Source organism: Ambystoma mexicanum, chromosome 12 (assembly GCF_040938575.1).
Source record: "Ambystoma mexicanum isolate Mex_15411 chromosome 12, UKY_AmexF1_1, whole genome shotgun sequence".
Classification (NCBI taxonomy): Eukaryota; Metazoa; Chordata; class Amphibia; order Caudata; family Ambystomatidae; genus Ambystoma; species Ambystoma mexicanum.
This window is the reverse complement of record NC_090936.1, coordinates 839862041-839876309: the sequence shown is the minus strand read 5'-3', so window position 1 is coordinate 839876309 and position 14269 is coordinate 839862041.

The following is a 14269-nucleotide window of genomic DNA, read 5'->3' as shown; positions in this document are numbered from 1 at the left end:
CAGTCACCCCGGAGGAAGTTAAGGCCACTGTAAGATCAATACCCTATGGTAAAGCACCAGGCACAGATGGCCTAACAGGGGAATTCTATAAGGCTTACCTGGATACATGGGTACCACTGCAGGCCAAGATATATAATGAAGCATATGAACTGGGAATCCTCCCGGGAAGTATGCAGGAGGCAGCTACAATCCCACTTCTTAAACCAAGCAAAGAAAAATCAGACCAGGGCTCATATAGACCGTTGTCACTACTAAACCAGGATAGTATAATTCTCAAAGCGCTCCTGGCTAATAGACTTTAGACAGTAATACCAAACCGCAGTCAATCAAGATCAGACAGGATGCGTTCCTGGGAGGAGTATTTCTGGGAATTTGAGGAGATTGCACCATGTTATTGATTGCACTAGAAACAGGGCTGAGCAATGCACTGTGGCCTCACTGGATGCCATGAAGGTATTCGACTCCGTACACTTGTCAGAATAGAAAGTATATTGTGCCTCCTATTGTAATAAATATATTAATAGTGTCCTACGCCAAGCTGCTCGAAAGTCGCTTACGAGATCTGTGTTGCAAGGTCCTGTACTTTAATCTATGTAGGCCGCCATTTTAAGTCAAACTGCCATTTTAGGATTTGTTGTGGAAAAGTCACCATGTGAGCTAAAATGGCGGACGATGTCATTGCAAAATACAACATGGCCGTCTTGACCTCTGTACATAGCTAATGTGTAATCTGCCTGCAGGCCACTTGTTGAGGTCATGAACTGAGACCTCGTCCTTCGTTGACCTATGTGTAAAGGGATCACTCGCGCAATGAAACTAATCCACAAGCATATATTGAAATAATGTGTTTGCATACTGAACGAAGAACATCTGTCTTACTACATTTGTATTTATGTTTAAGAAGGCCTGCATGCGAAACTTTAGAATACACAGTTAATGCATACGCATGTTGTTACATGTATTAAAGACAAACCAGTTAAATGCGGTTATTTGAGACTCGGCACAAACCCTAGAATTGGTGATGCATAAATCAGAATATTAACCTGAAGTGGGGCTGGACATAGTGCCCACAACATGTATAAAAAGCGAATGCATTCTAATGTACAGCATCTCTCACTGAACACACTGAACCACGCTGGAGGTCATTGTGTTGTACTGAGGGCCGATAGCTATCTGACTTTGCACTGTTCTTGTAATTGAATTCAGTAGAGAATAAAGTACTTTGTATGTTCCTTTGTAACCCGTGTTCGGCGTATTTCCTTTTGGGGTACTCAGCCTCAATATTTCATTTCTGTTTTCACACACTGGGATTGGTTATATGCTACTATGATAAAGATGGGAATAGGACCGCGCTCCATGAAATTGGTGAAATTGATCTATACCCAACCTATGGCGAGGGTCAGAACTGGCTCCACTTTCTTCGAATGCATAACAGCATATTTGAAACAGGAATACAGCGACGCCGGTTTTGAAATAGATGGGGTGATACACATTGTTTCCATGTACACAGATGATATGTTGCTGTACCTGAATAACCTAGAGGTAAACTTGCCATACGTGTTGGATGTGTTGGATAACTTTGGTATATTGATGGGGATCCGAAATAACAGGGGGAAGTCATGCCTATTCCCGCTAGCATTGATGGCAACTTTAAGAGACACAGAGCTTCTGGCTACGCCCTGTAAGGATATTTGGCGTGTTACAGCACAGAGTACAGCACTACTACACAGGTAGCAAACAGCACAGAGTACAGCACTACTGCATAGGTAGCAATTTTTTTGCAGCACCACCACAAGGGTGCGGTGCATTGCTATATGTGTTACCAGATTAACAAGAAAAGACAGGCTATTCAGTCAAAAACGATTTTAACATATAAGATGCAAATCTATTTTTACAGTTAAAAGCACACATGCTCATTTAAAAATGCACACTATTTTTCACCTGAAATGCCTATGGTGCGAGAGACACATTGAAAATAACAACTAACATAACTTATTACTAACCTGACTAATGAAACATAATCCACTAATAAAAATGTGTCTCCACTGCAGAATTAGGCCTATTCTGAAAGTGAACTTTTAAACGCACATCCATTTTTTTTTCTGCTCACTCTGCTGCCCTGTCCACATAACTACAGGAAGCAAATGGGCTCGAAAGAACAGGAAATCAGTTGGTTACAAAGTATTACTATAAAAATGAGCCATTGTGTAGAGAAGGAGGAGATGGCGTGATTAATTCTGATTGGAGCAGCGTCATAGCAAGTATCATGCTAGAGGGAGTGATCAGGCTTTTGCTGGGGGGAGTTTGAGGAAGAAGAAAGGCATTCAAGATTGGGCAGAGCTGGAAGAAGGACCTTTCCCCTGGCTGAGGCATTCCTATCTGCAAAAGCTGAGGATTCCAGATAATAACCCCGGTTTGAGAACGAAAAGCGTTTGTTTTCACTGGGGTTAATCTTCAAGGGAGCCACATTCAGAAAGAGGACAACTAAAGAGATAAGGTAATTACAGAAGTGTGGGAGCTGAGTGTGTATGAAAATATGCAGTCAGTGTAGGGAAGGAGACTCCTGTGCGTGCCTTAATCAAATGCTAATGTTGCAATTTGAGTTCTGTTCTCCGCCACTCTCTTTGCAGTGTGTCATAGACAAAGCTGTTACTGTGCTATTGTATTTATTTCTGTAAAGAATGAGATCGTGTTTAAATGCAACTTTTATAATACAGAAAAATATTTGAAAGCAGACGGGTGGTGTGTTTACTATTTACCATTACAATGCTGACGATGTGGGGAGATTTTTAAACAATGCAATGGTCATTTTAAGACAGATGTGTGCATGTCAGATTCAGTATGAACAGTTGTGAGTGACTGTAGCATAGCTCGTTGGAGGTACATGAGCCAACAGGAGGAGAGACTCTCTGGACATAGTTCCCTACCGTATATAAGGTAGTGGAAATTACCACAAAATTACCGCATATAGCTCTCTGTCGTAAATAAGTCAGTGAGATTTGCCCATGGTGGCACACTAACACTAACACTGAAAATGTGGTATTCCTGAAATGTAGGCCTGAGGTCTCTCTAGTGATTACACGAAAAATCTAAGCAAAGATAAGGGATTCTGGACATTGGGGCCACCAATAAAACAAGGGAATAATGCTCACCAACCACGCATACCAACCACGCATACCAACCACGAATACCAAATATGCATGTCTAGGTGCTGAAATAATGCATGTCCACTGTATTATTGTTGCACATGGCCAAATTTGAATACAAGGAGTAATTATTGCTAAGTTATTTTTCGGCGGTAATAAAATACCGTCAGGCCCCAAATCCCCACAAAATACCCTACATATTTATGGTGCATTGCAGGCCGGGAAAGTGATCATAGAGTACCTACTGGGCGTGGCAAGCGTGTCTCACACTGCCATTTGCACATTAAAGGGAACCCATTTTATAATAGCAGTGTGCCACTAAAAACTAATTTTAGAATGTCACAAAGGGAAACCACATTCTCAGATCTAGTGCAATATTTAGAGGCAAAGTTGTTTGCACATGGGAATTGGTCATCAAATAGCACGTTGGAATGGAGCAACCGCATTCAGGGTGAGGTGCAGAAAGAAAAATTAGACAATATTTTTGCAGAAGGCAGCATGATTCAGGTCTGCCTTACAAGATTATTGAATGCAGCCGATAAAAGTGCAGAGAAAGACTGTTTAATACGGCTATGCGGCAAAATATGGTTTATTTTAAACAAGTCCCTGCGAATGCAAGAGAATGATACTCAGCTAATTAACAGGTTAAAGACTGAATTAGAGGGGGCAAGTAAAAATCAGGAAATGTTGAGAGCAGAATTGGATGTATGCCAAAAAGACATGCAATTAAAATGCAGAGACTTTGATACTCAGTTATCCAAAAGCAAGAAACAATTTGAAGATAGTGAGCAAGAATTGGCACACTTAAAAACCTTAGTGGATCACATTAGGCAGGATAAAGATGAGGTTGTTTCAGAAATGCAGATTTTACAAAAAGAACATTGTGAAAAAGAAAGTGATCTCCAGAGTGCAGAACAAGAAATGATTAAAATGATCCAAGAAAGAGACAAGAGAAATAAAGAGTTCAATGAATGCCAAATGCAAATGTGCGAAATGCAGGAGGTGATTAATAAAATGAGTGATGAAAATAATTATTTGCAAAATGAAGCAACCAGACTCCTTAAAAAGTGTAAGGACTTAGAACAGCAAATGTGCATTCCCAGGTCCCAGGAGAGGCGGCAGGGTACCACATTCAATGGAGTGGAGGTGAATTCTAGCTCTGCCCAAAGAGCTAGTGCTCCAGTGACTGGGCCGGTGACTGAACTTGGTTGCAGCGCCCTTGGGGGATTTGATACTCCCATTGGGGGCAGCCACCAATCTCATACACCTGAAAACAGGATTGAATCACAAAATAGTGCAATTCCCTGCATTGCAACAAGTAGCCCCATAAAAATAATGAAGTCCATTAAAGCCCTGATCAAACCATTTAAAAAGGGAGGTGAATGCTGCATTGAGGATCACTTAGAAGCGGTGCATGACATTTTTAAAGCACTCCAGATACCTAAGGAACAGTACAGACAATATTTTCATTTAACTTTAGATGCCCCGACGGCCAGCATCATAAGGGGATTAAATGAGCAGCAGAATATGACATGGCTGGAGTTTGAAAAAGAAATTAGGCATCATTTTTCTCCTTTTCAGTCATTGCAGGAGGCAAAGAAAGTCGCGTACACAATTACTGCTGGACCTAATATATCCCTTCGCCAATTTTTACAAGACTTAAAAAGAGCATTTTCTCACTTTGATGTATCCTTTGACTCAAATTCCAATGAGTTTAAAACTGCATACTTCTATGGGCTACAGAAAGACATCATATCCTAATTGGTCCGTGAATTTGACCGTGACAAGTCCCTTGAATGGATTGTACATCAAAGCACAAAACTACATGAGGTACTCTATTGTCAGGGTAGAGAAAGTGATAAAATGAAAGATACTAGACCTAAATCTAAAGAACCCTCAGCCACAGTAATGGAAATCAGGTCAGCCAAAATGTCCCTTGAGTCTGCTCAAAGCCAAGGTAAAAATAATGTGACACCTGAACAAAGGGGTAATCAACAAAGATTGCCATTTCCTGTACCAATGTTCCAATCACATGATCCTAGTAATAGAGAGAGCTACATCAGCCCTAGGTATTTAGGGGACAGACCCCGGGTAGGATACCGGTCTGATATGGCAGGTATGAACAATAACCAGAGACAAAATCAAGATCAAAGAAATGATGGTCCCTACCAGTCATTGGGGACACAGAGCAGATTTGATCCCAGCACCATGATATATGGTAATCAGGATAGGCCTCGATATGTGGATCGATTTACTGATAATGGAAATCAACATAGGGACCAGTACCCACAATCTGAGAGACAGGACATGAGGCAAAACGTGAACTACAATCCAAGCCAGTACAATGATTCCCCACCAGGGGACTATAATCAAAGGATGGGTGCAACCCGCTCCCCTCCACAAATGAATCAAGAGTTCAGAAACCATCCCAACCGACATCAATAACCTGAGAGGTATCAGAATAGATCCAATCAGGGGGAAAACAACCAATATCGACCTAGGCCACAAAAAGAGGATCCTAGAGAGATGGAAAGGTTCCAGTGCCTTGAGGCCCAAGTGAAAATGTTAGCTGAGCAAATAGGAAAGTTCTATACAGCGCAAAAACAACCTTCCAAAGAGGGGGCTTATGGCCATAGCCATGACCGGGGGGCTTCCGAAAAGTGACTAAGTACTCATGATAACTGCAGTACCAAAATGACAGATTGCTCTAATATAATTTTGCATAACGACTCTGAGATGCCTAATGGATTAAAAATGAAAGTACCAGTAAATGAAATTGTGACGGAAAGTGCAAATACTTCTAAAAAAGAGGTACGGTTTAACTTAGAGCTAAATAAAACAGTAAAGATTTGCACAAATGAAAAAGAAACATTAGGAATTCCAAAAGAACAAAGGAACAGATTTAAGAAAAATGACTCATGCATGGGGAATACCAGTGAACAGGGAGTAAGTGGGGATGCCATAGCTCCTTCCCTGGGCAAGCAAAACAATGACCAAACACAGACAGAAAAAGGAAATACTCACAAGGAGGGTACAAGTCAATCACCTGAAGAATTCTTTGAGCCACATATTTTTGAAGAGACTGAAAGGGCTGGTCTGACACTAAATGATTACAAATGCACAGAATTAAAAAATGACAAATTGCTGAATGATGTTGTTACACATGTTCAGTTGGAGGATTGTAATGTGGTCTCTGATGTTACCCAGATGGATGGGCGAACAGTGGCCACACTCCGAAAAACCTCTGATCATGCAGAAGTGAATAAAGTATCTCGCGCAGAAATGGGTAAAAAGGAGGGAAAAATGTCTTTTCATTTACCAATGTGCTTAGCCAAAAGTGAAAAAGATATGAGAAAGGTGAGCCCTGAAATCAGTAAGAATTCACATTTCTTATGTGTATTAGAGAAAGTTGAGGACAGATAATATGCACCCATCACTGTAGAAGAAAAATGCCACACCTTTGCTATGATTGACACTGGCGCACAGGCCACAATTATGTCCAAGGAGCTGGTAAAGAGTATCAATGAAGGGAGGCCTCCACAGAGTCAGATCACAGTGAATGAAAATCAAGGCCCAGTGCATAACTTTAATGGGGAGGAGGTGCCCATCATAGGTGTAACTGAGGTTGACATAAAAATAGGAAAGCACAGAATGAAACAAGAGGTATTGATCACATCTATTTGTGAAATTCCATTTCTGATGGGGACAGATTGCCTGAAAAGATTGTCTCCTCTCATAGATGGGGTGAATGGAGTGCTGTGGTCCTTAACCAAAAAACCATTGAGGCCTAAGAAACTATAAACACAAAACAGCAATATAAATGAATGTCACACCGTTGCCAAAACAAATGATGCTGTGGAGGTATATCTCCAGAATAGCTGCATACCTAGTGTCACTGTCATATTAATGTGTCAAGACAAAATACAGAGCGGCAATGAAAAACTACCTGTACAAATATACTTGGACCCAAGGAAAGATTGGCAGACTGCCATAGATGAGCACACATTACGTTTCTATTTAAAAGAGAAAACATGCAAACAGAATATTGCTCCTAAAACAGATTCAGAAAAACACATTACCACTCTGGCAGAAATACACATGGAAGATGAGCAACCATGGGTTCATGTTGGTATAAATGATTATTTTACAACAATAAAAGCCACTTTAGCGCTTGAACATGAAAGGAGTTTCATTAATGAGAAATTGTTGCAAAAAATTATGGAGAGGGAAGAAATCCCGAAATTTAGGATTAAAAACCAATATGGGTTGGACAGTCCAGACTTTGAAAACCGAATTGCAGGCAGATGCATGCTTAAAATTAGCATTGGGCAGAAAACAATTTACCATAATGTATGGATAGTGAGTGGAGCTCAAAATGAATTTTACATGGGAAATGACATCATGCACAGAATGTGTATGGTGTTAGATTTCCTTAATCAAAAAATATTGTCACGCCTAGGTGGTCCGGCACCTGAATTTGAAGACAAAAGAAGGGCTTATCATTGTGCACAACTGGTTCCTTATGCAATCGAATTACAAATGAGGAAAAATACTATTATTCCTGCATTTACAAAACAGTTTGCAATAACACTGAAATGCAAAAATGGACAGCAGATGAAAGGCTCTGATGCATTTGTATGCCTGAATGAGTCCATAAAACAGCAAGGCCTGTATTATGAATACGGTCCATTGGTAGACATTGGTGAGGGATCTGTAAAAATCATGGTAAATAATAAAGGTTGTCAGGATATTCATTTAGAGGAAAACTCTCCATTAGGAATGGCCATACAAAAATCACATTATACGGCAGATTTAAATAACATGGTGATTGGGAATATTCCTGAAAAATATGTAGATGCCAAGGGCGAGTTGCCAGAACACCTGGACTCTCAGCCCAAAGGAATATTTAAAATTCATTCTGTGTATCCTTATGATTCAAATGAGACGGTGTGCTGCCATCAAGAGGATTGCATAATATTTAATTTAAATGAAAATGAAACAGGAAATCTGTCCATTGAAGTGGAAGCTGATATGCCAAAATATTTAAAAGTGGCAGCTTTACAAAAAGACACAGCCACACAGTTAGAGGAAAGCGCCGAGATTCCCTCACCAGAAGATTTTCCAGAATTTTCCAAAATGGTAGAAGAGCAGGTCTCCTTAGCGGATGCATGTGAAAGTGATAAGGATAGGGACAACCTGAGGGAAATATTTATGGAGTTTAAGGATGTATTTGCAAAAGATGCTTATGACTGTGGTTTAACTGATTTACATGTGGCCACACTACCAGAAGGTTGTAGCAGAAATCCAGTGTTTGTACGCCAGTATAGACTACCGCTGGCATGTTTAGAATCATTGGCAGAGATTATTAAAAATTTGGAATCACGGGGAATCATCAGGCCCATTCATAGCACATCCAATACACCTATTTTAGGTGTATTGAAGCCAAATGGTCAATGGCGGCTATGTGCAGACTTGAGAGAGTTAAATAAAAGAGTACCAATATCTAGATGGCCACTGCCATTCATTGATCAGGGCCTAGCTCTGATACATGGTTCAAATGTATTTACCACATTAGATCTCACCTCTGGATATTGGTGCGTGCCATTGGCAGAGGAGATACAGAATTTAGTTTCCTTTACATTTGACAGGACTCAATATGCCTGGCTTAGAGCTCCGTTCGGGTACATCAATAGTGGGAGTGAATTTGGCATATTTTTGAGAAAGGCCATGCCGGATGCAGCGGAAAGAGGAACAATAGTTTATGTGGACGATGTCCTGATAAAAAATGAAAGTTTGAAAAGCCATTTTGATGAAATAAGACATGTACTTGGCCAATTGCAGAAAGCAGGCGCCAAAGTATCTTTGCAAAAAGCACAATGGTGCAAGAAAAAAGTGAACTTTCTAGGGCATGAAGTGACTGAACATGGGCTAAATCCACAAAAGAAGAAAATAGAGGCCATACAAAGATTAAAAGATCCTAAAAATGTGAAAGGAGTAAAAAGTTTATTAGGGATGACAGGCTATAACAGAAAGTTCATTGAACATTATGCAGAAATCACTCAACCATTGACTAAACTGCTTAAACTGAATACTCCCTGGAAATGTGAGAAAGGGCAGTCTGATGCAGTGGCTAAATTAAAGGAATGTCTTGTAAAGGCACCATGTTTAGCATACCCCATAAAGGACAGGGATTTCTTTATAGAAATAGGTTTTTCTGAACATTGTATGTCAGCAGTGTTATCACAAAAACACGATTTGAATCACAAAACCATTGCATATGCAAGTAAGGCATTTTCCCAAGTTGAAATGAAATTTAATGAATGTGAAAAGGCCCTATTAACCACTGTGTGGGCGCTACAACATTTCCGCCCCATTGTTCAGGGAGAAAAGGTGATTATTGAAACAAATCATCAACCTTTGCAATTTTTAGAGAGTAAAAGAATTAGATCAGGCAATCTAGCACAATCCAGAATCACTTCATGGACGCTGGCATTACAAGGTTTTCCCGTAGAAGTGAGATATGGACAAAATAAAAAGAGCCCAATTGCTCAATGGTTAGCTGACTTACATGACTGTGCAGCTGAACAATTAACAAATGAAATGGAAGTGGAAACTAGTTTACAGGAATTTGAACAATCACCACACAAAGCTTTTGATGAAAAAACATGCAAGGATTTGCCAACTGTATATGTGGATATGTGTGCTTATCACATTGAAAATGACAGTAATAAACAATTAGTGGCAGGAATAGGAAATGTCTGGTTGAAATGTGAAGGCGTTCCCAGTATAGGGATGAGGATTGGAGATAGGAGCAGTCAGGTGGCAGAATTGGCAGCCATTTATAAAGCAATTGCTACTGCAGTTGATAAAAAGTTCAGTGAAATTGTCCTGGTGACTGATTCTGACTATGCACGGAATAGCTTTGTGGAGTATTTGCCTGGTTGGAAAGCAAGAGGCATGGTTACATACAACAAAAAGCCACTTAAACATGGAAAAATGATACAAGCCATAGACAAATTGGTGTCAGAAAATAATTTAACAATATACTGGAGAAAAATTTGTGGGCATTTAAAAACACCAGGAGAGGATAAGGAGGGAAATGATAAGGCAGACCACCTGGCTAAGATTGGGGCTGTGATGGGAGAATTGCTACCTATTGATTATTTAATGGGTGAAATACAAATTGATGCAGTCACACGTTCTAAAGCACCAAAGGAGGTAGATCAACCAGTGGTGCAGTGGAGTCATGACACGCCAGACCAAGATTTGATTGAGGCACAAAAGAATGATCACATTTTGGGAATCTATTATAATCATTTGATAGACCCCGAACAAAATCCTTTGACAGAAAATGATTGTATGGGAAAAGAAGAGTTGAGGGTGCTATTAAAGAACAAAACACGAATTAGATTACAGGATGGACTCATGATTAGAGAGTCCATAAAAGGGCAAATACAGTGGGTAGTACCCCTTTCATTCAGAGGACTAATGCTACACCATGCACATGATGCCATAACTGCAGGCCATACAGGTTCACAAAAAACATTAGAAATACTAAAAGATTATGCTTACTGGCCACATATGTCCCAAGATGTGGAATTATATACTAGAGGATGTCTAGTATGCGCCCAATTTAAACCTGCTTCACCAATGCATAGAGCACCATTGATGAAAAGAGGCCTAACTCTCCCATGGTCAGATTTGCAAATAGACTATGTAGGTCCTTTAAAAAGGTTGAGCAGGGGACACCGTTATATTTTGAGTGTGGTATGTTTGATGTCGAAGTGGATTGAGTGCATTCCTGCACCGGATTGTAGTGCGCAAACAGCAGCCACATTGCTGGTGAACCATGTGTTCTCAAGGTTTGGGTTGCCACAAAGAATTGAGTCAGACAGAGGAAGTCATTTCACAAGTACTCTAATGAGTAAGGTATGGCAAATACTAGGTGTGAAAAGGAAACTACATATCGCATATCGGGCGGCGTCTTCAGGTACAGTTGAAAGAAGCAATAGGTCTTTTGTGGATATTTTAAAGAAATTTGTGGCAGAAGCAGGTTCCAGCTGGGATTTGCGTTTACCATTGGTTTTGATGGCAATCAGGTCGACTCCTGCCAAAGCAACAGGTGTTAGCCCCCATGAGGTCTTAACAGGTAGGAAAATGGTGTTACCACAACACCTACTATACAGAACACGTGAGCAAACCCTTGTGAGTACATCCACAGTTCATGAATATATTGATGAACTGAGGAGGCATTTGCAACATGCATTTGCTTTTGTGCAGAGAAATCTGGAAAGAGTCGCTGACAGTGAAAAGTCCTATTATGGCAAAAAGACATCAGTAAAGGAATACAGTGTAGGGGATCAGGTGTACAAGTTTCATTTTGGAAAAAGTAAACAGAAAAATTCTAAATTTCTAGCAGCCTGGCAGGGGCCATTTCGAATTATAGATAAGGTCTCTCCTGTAGTGTATAAAATTTTGAAAAATGAAGGTGAAACAGCAATAGAGCATTTTGTCCATGTAAATCAAATCAAACCATGCCATCCCAGACATGAGATCAGGCAGCTTGAGCATGTAGAAACAGATAAAGTCTCACAAAAAGAGAAAATAAATGGGTGTAATCAGGAGGCAGTGACAAAGGAGTTAAAAAAGTTGATTGTTATGATGGCACATAAACACTGTAGTATATGTAAAAACATATAATATAAAATAAATAAATAAATAAATAAATAAATAAATACATAAATGCACATATAACGGAAGCTCATGGTTGGTGTGCAGAGAGAAAATGTATTAAATATTGAATGCTGTTTATGTGTGCTTGTTTTCTTTTAACTTGTGTTTAATTTCAGAAAAAAAAAGAAAAAAAAATATAAAAAATGAAGTATTTTTACCAAGCATGTTTAATTTTTGGCAAAAGGATGAAGTTAGTATTATGCTATGTACTTAATTTGTTTATTTTCTATTTTGATTTAGACAATTAACATTATTTGGTCAGAGGTTCCGGGATCAGAGCCCACGGGAGAGACGATGGAGTCCTGGAGTCCCCTGGATGAAGACCAAAAGATGCCTGCCTCCAGGTGGAGGTGAAGACAAGATAACCAGAATGCTAAAAAGGATGACTCCTATGGATCTAAGATTGCCAAGATGGAAGTGTACTCGAATGAACCGAATAACATCGCCGGTCGGGACATATCAGAAGCGGACAAGAGTGCTGACATATGGAGTTCCACGTATTTATTATTTTAATTATTTATTTTAATTTGTTATATTAATTATTTGTTTTAGTTAGTTGTTTTATTTCTTTGTTTTTAATTGACTTGGAAAATCTAAACTTAAAGTAATGCCACTTCAACTGAGAAGGCAAATGTAGAACATTTTGTAAACTAATGAACTCAGATGAATACTGTTTGCAAATTTTTCATTGATGCACATGAATATTCATTTTATTGGATTGCTATATTGTAAAAGAAAAAAAAGAGAGAACAAATTGTTTTTAGGAATTGGCTTGGATTATAGCCAAGTTCTAAAAACAAAAGAAGGGTATGTAAGGATATTTGGCGTGTTACAGCACAAAGTACAGCACTACTACACAGGTAGCAAACAGCACAGAGTACAGCACTACTGCATAGGTAGCAATTTATTTGCAGCACCACCACAAGGGTGCGGTGCATTGCTATATGTGTTACCAGATTAACAAGAAAAGACAGGCTATTCAGTCAAAAACGATTTTAACATATAAGATGCAAATCTATTTTTACAGTTAAAAGCACACATGCTCATTTAACAATGCACACTATTTTTCACCTGAAATGCCTATGGTGCGAGAGACACATTTGAAAATAACAACTAACATAACGTATTACTAACCTGACTAATGAAACATAATCCACTAATAAAAATGTGTCTCCACTGCAGAATTAGGCCTATTCTGAAAGTGAACTTTTAAACGCACATCCATTTTTTTTTCTGTTCTCTCTGCTGCCCTGTCCACATAACTACAGGAAGCAAATGGGCTCGAAAGAACAGGAAATCAGTTGGTTACAAAGTATTACTATAAAAATGAGCCATTGTGTAGAGAAGGAGGAGATGGCGTGATTAATTCTGATTGGAGCAGCGTCATAGCAAGTATCATGCTAGAGGGAGTGATCAGGCTTTTGCTGGGGGGAGTTTGAGGAAGAAGAAAGGCAGTCAAGATTGGGCAGAGCTGGAAGAAGGACCTTTCCCCTGGCTGAGGCATTCCTATCTGCAAAAGCTGAGGATTCCAGATAATAACCCCGGTTTGAGAACGAAAAGCATTTGTTTTCACTGGGGTTAATCTTCAAGGGAGCCACATTCAGAAAGAGGACAACTAAAGAGATAAGGTAATTACAGAAGTGTGGGAGCTGGGTGTGTATGAAAATATGCAGTCAGTGTAGGGAAGGAGACTCCTGTGCGTGCCTTAATCAAATGCTAATGTTGCAATTTGAGTTCTGTTCTCCGCCACTCTCTTTGCAGTGTGTCATAGACAAAGCTGTTACTGTGCTATTGTATTTATTTCTGTAAAGAATGAGATCGTGTTTAAATGCAACTTTTATAATACAGAAAAATATTTGAAAGAAGACGGGTGGTGTGTTTACTATTTACCATTACAATGCTGACGATGTGGGGAGATTTTGAAACAATGCAATGGTCATTTTAAGACAGATGTGTGCATGTCAGATTCAGTATGAACAGTTGTGAGTGACTGTAGCATAGCTCGTTGGAGGTACATGAGCCAACGGGAGGAGAGACTCTCTGGACATAGTTCCCTACCGTATATAAGGTAGTGGAAATTACCACAAAATTACCGCATATAGCTCTCTGTCGTAAATAAGTCAGTGAGATTGCCCATGGTGGCACACTAACACTGAAAATGTGGTATTCCTGAAATGTAGGCCTGAGGTCTCTCTAGTGATTACACGAAAAATCTAAGCAAAGATAAGGGATTCTGGACATTGGGGCCACCAATAAAACACGGGAATAATGCTCACCAACCACGCATACCAACCACGCATACCAACCACGTATACCAAATATGCATGTTTAGGTGCTGAAATAATGCATGTCCACTGTATTATTGTTGCACATGGCCAAATCTGAATACA